The following is a 3,796-nucleotide window of genomic DNA, read 5'->3' on the forward strand; positions in this document are numbered from 1 at the left end:
ATAATATGAAATTTCGATCTTCTTTTTGCTTGTCCTCAACGCGTTTGTCCAAACGCGTTTAAAGAAAACTATATCCTTCATTACTCCTGCATTACTTGTCAACTAGTTTCAAGCTAGCTTTTTGTAGCTAACTACAAGTTATATATTTTATAGAAATCCCGCAAAATAGCTTACTAACAACTGGGTTATTTTTTGTTAATTGGAAATTTTTTTCTCTTTCAATTTAAAGAAATAAAAAATTGTAAAAGTTAAGTTAATGGGATAATTTACGTCGCTATCAATAAATTTTTGCAATAATCTTATCAACCGTTATGTTAAATTACGGAGTGCTTACGATTTTTTGCGGATTACGTTAATGAAAACATGGTTGGTCTACTTTTTTCCAAAAGTTTAACCCATCAACTCGAACCAGAACGGGTCTTTTTGACCCACTGTTTACTGTAATGAAAAATAATACTAATTTGTACCAAAAAGGGGGAACTTCAACCCTTTGTAGAAAACGTTGCGATGTGAGGGAGCAAAACCCTTCCTGGGGTTTGACCACCATTAAGGAATGCTAACGTAATTTTCACACAGCCACCTAGTACTTGTATACGTATGTGGGACCCCAGAGTAAAATAACTTACGAATGTAAAAATGAGCACAAAAAAAGTGTTTGCTCTTTATTTAAAGTCTGTTTAAAATATAAAAAAAAAATACTCAGCAAAATCAACTTGTCTTTGTTTTATCTCTAATAATTGAGGAGTTAGATAGAATGAGTTAGATGAACAGAAGCTGCTTCGGTTAAAACTGCTTTCTGAGATATTGGCGTTAAAGTTTTTGATGTGTTATAACTTTCGTGTTGTTGTAGTATTGGAAAGAGTTGTCTACTGCGGAAAAAAATCGTTAGATTACCAGTATTCGACCCTAATTTAACTGTAATTAACGCTTTCGATCGAAAAATATGTTACCTACGTTTTTTCTGAGTTACGCTCTTTTTGGAAAATAAAGGAGATCATATTCTTGTCCAGTGGCCCAAATTAAGGAAAAAAAAAAGTAATTTTCATTTCGTAAAATTGTATTTTTAAACGAGTAGTATTTAGTTCCTTCAAACGATGTACTTCAATGTACATACATCATGAAAATTTTGTACAAAATTCATTAGGCGCCGAACGCTGCCGCGCCGATACTTTCGTAACTCGGCGACGGCGCGCGAGGAATGACAAAAATCGGCGGCGGCGGCGGCGTGGCTCGGCGGCGTATACCTCTACCGTGTACGCACTGTATCTATTTTTCATCGGATAAACAGAAATTGAGTTACGAACAGTTATAAGGCTCAAACTACGAAAAACGCGTTTTTATACCTTAAGTCCAGATTGTGATGGGGTATTCAAAATTATAAGTATGCATATTTTTTGTGCATCATTAGATCTATAACTTTATCAGGCACACAATGTTAATATCCCGACGAAATCCTAGATGGTGGTACCGGATGGAGAACGGTACATGATGGTAGGAGGTTTAGTTTGTGTTTAAGTCTCACGCTGACGGGATTAGGCTTTCGATGCTTCCTCCTCGTAAAAAAAACACGTGCAGTAAAAAGTTATTTATTTAAATCGACGAATAGTTTTATATCAACTTTTGTGAATTTCTATTTATGTGTTTGTGTACAACATACAATACAATATAATTACAATAATTTTAAGCTATAATAACAATTTTTTAGTAATCATTATTGGCTTTGAAAAAAAAAACTTGTATAGACCGCAACCTAAATTTCGTTTGGCTACGCCCATGGCTGTAGGTATGTAACAACTTTTCATAGATATTTAATTCAGTGGAAGGGGTGGCAGTTGGATAAGGTGTTTCTATTAAGTATCATCTGAAATTCATAAAAATTATAAAAGTTGCGAAAAAAGATCAACCGCAGGCAAAATTGCTTATGTGCATATTTACCTAAGTATATACAAATGTATGTATACAACATTTTTTACTTATTTATGTGCATAATTATGTAAACAAATTTAAACATGAAAAAAAATGCAATTTTAGAACGGAGATTTGGCAGGTTTTCGTTTTTTCGTTTCGTTTTTTCATTAAAAATACAGTTTGCCAGATGCTGCTGGCAGAACACGTATCTGTTGCTAAACATTTATTTCTGTGTTTCTACCTCAGAATTTAACCGAGTCATTGCCTTCCAAATGCCTCTGTTAAATGCCCTACTAACACAAACGGGTATAACGTAGATTTGTGTTATTTCCCAATTGAATGTGAAATAACACAAATTTGCTTTATTTCATTTCTTGTTAAGCAATAAGACCAACTTTCAAACTTAACAATTGAGTGATAAAGCAAAATAGTGCACAGTCACCCAGTTACATTTGACAAATGGACGCATTTGTAAGTACACAATTTTGAAAGTGCCCAGCATCACGGCGGTCGCGTTCGCGGGCCGCCCCGCGCCGCGTTCGACGTCCCGCTCGCATCCCCCGCCCCCTATCCACGCTTCGCAATTATGCACTGGTGGCATTATAACCGTTTAGAAAAAAGAAAAATAATAAGATAACACTATTTCACTTCTGAAACTGCTTTTTAATGACCAAGTAATGGGAATTATTGTGTACGGTGTTATTGCATGTATCCCACCCATAGTGAAATTTACCAGGTGCCATGCCTTATTAGAAAATTTGCCTATAAAATGTGACTATAAGGCAGCCGAATATCAGAAAAAAAAGCGAGAAAGTCGTTTTATTACTTCATCTGTTTATTGCGACATCGTTCCATGCAAACATTTTAAGGTTTTCCAGCAATGTTTTTAACATATTAAAAAGTAGGGATGTGCCGGGTATCCGGTAGATATCCGGAATCCGGCCTATCCGGCCGTTTTTTGGTTATCCGGTTATCCGGCCGGATTCCGGATGTCGATTATAGAAGATTCAATTTAGAAATTTAACCCAGATTTTGTATTTTTGTAATCCAATTTAATAGTATCTAATTAGTAATCATAGTTAACAATTTGTATATTTTTCATTATGAAAAGAAGCATTTCCGCATTATCGGGCAACAACCTATTTCTATTTTCAACATAAATGTTACCCGATGCACTAAATAATCTTTCCGAGTTCACTGAGGAAGGTGGCGCGCGGAGATACTTCATTGCCAGTGTAAACAAATTTGGAAATTATTTGCGGCTATACTTCCACCAAGTTAAGGGATCTTCTTGTCGGGATATAAGAGGTAGCTGCAAATATTTCTCTATTTCTAGTTCATAAATCGCTGCCTTTTTACAAGCTTTTATTTAACTTCACTTGTATGTATGTATGTATGTATGTATGTATGTATGTCCTGGAACTTTGCAGTCAATATTTAACAAACTTCCCGATGAGCTACAGACTTGAAACTTCAAACTTAGCTCAGAACTCGAGGACAATACAATTTAAAAGATGTTTTAATCCGCTAGGTGGCGCAGGAGTCGAGATATTTGTAAAACCCGCATTTATGGTCTGATTTGGTTTGTATTTAGAACATTTATTACGTATATGAAAAGAAATTAATCCGAAAAAAATTTTGCCGATAGGTGGCGCAGGAGTCGAGATATTTGGAAAACCCGTATTTATGATCCGATGTGGTTCATATTTAGAACATATATGACTTATATGAAAATAAATAAATCCACAAAAAATTTTGCCGACAGGTGGCGCAGGAGTCGAGATATTTGGAAAACCCGTATTTATGATCCGATTAAGTTCACATTTAGAATGCATATTGCTTACATGAAAAGAAATAACTGCGGAGCCGCTGTATTTTAATTCGCTGC

The sequence above is a fragment of the Rhagoletis zephyria genome, unplaced genomic scaffold (genome assembly GCF_001687245.7).
Source record: "Rhagoletis zephyria isolate East Lansing unplaced genomic scaffold, Rhagoletis_zephyria_1.1 Rzeph_scaffold_00076, whole genome shotgun sequence".
Lineage (NCBI taxonomy): Eukaryota > Metazoa > Arthropoda > Insecta > Diptera > Tephritidae > Rhagoletis > Rhagoletis zephyria.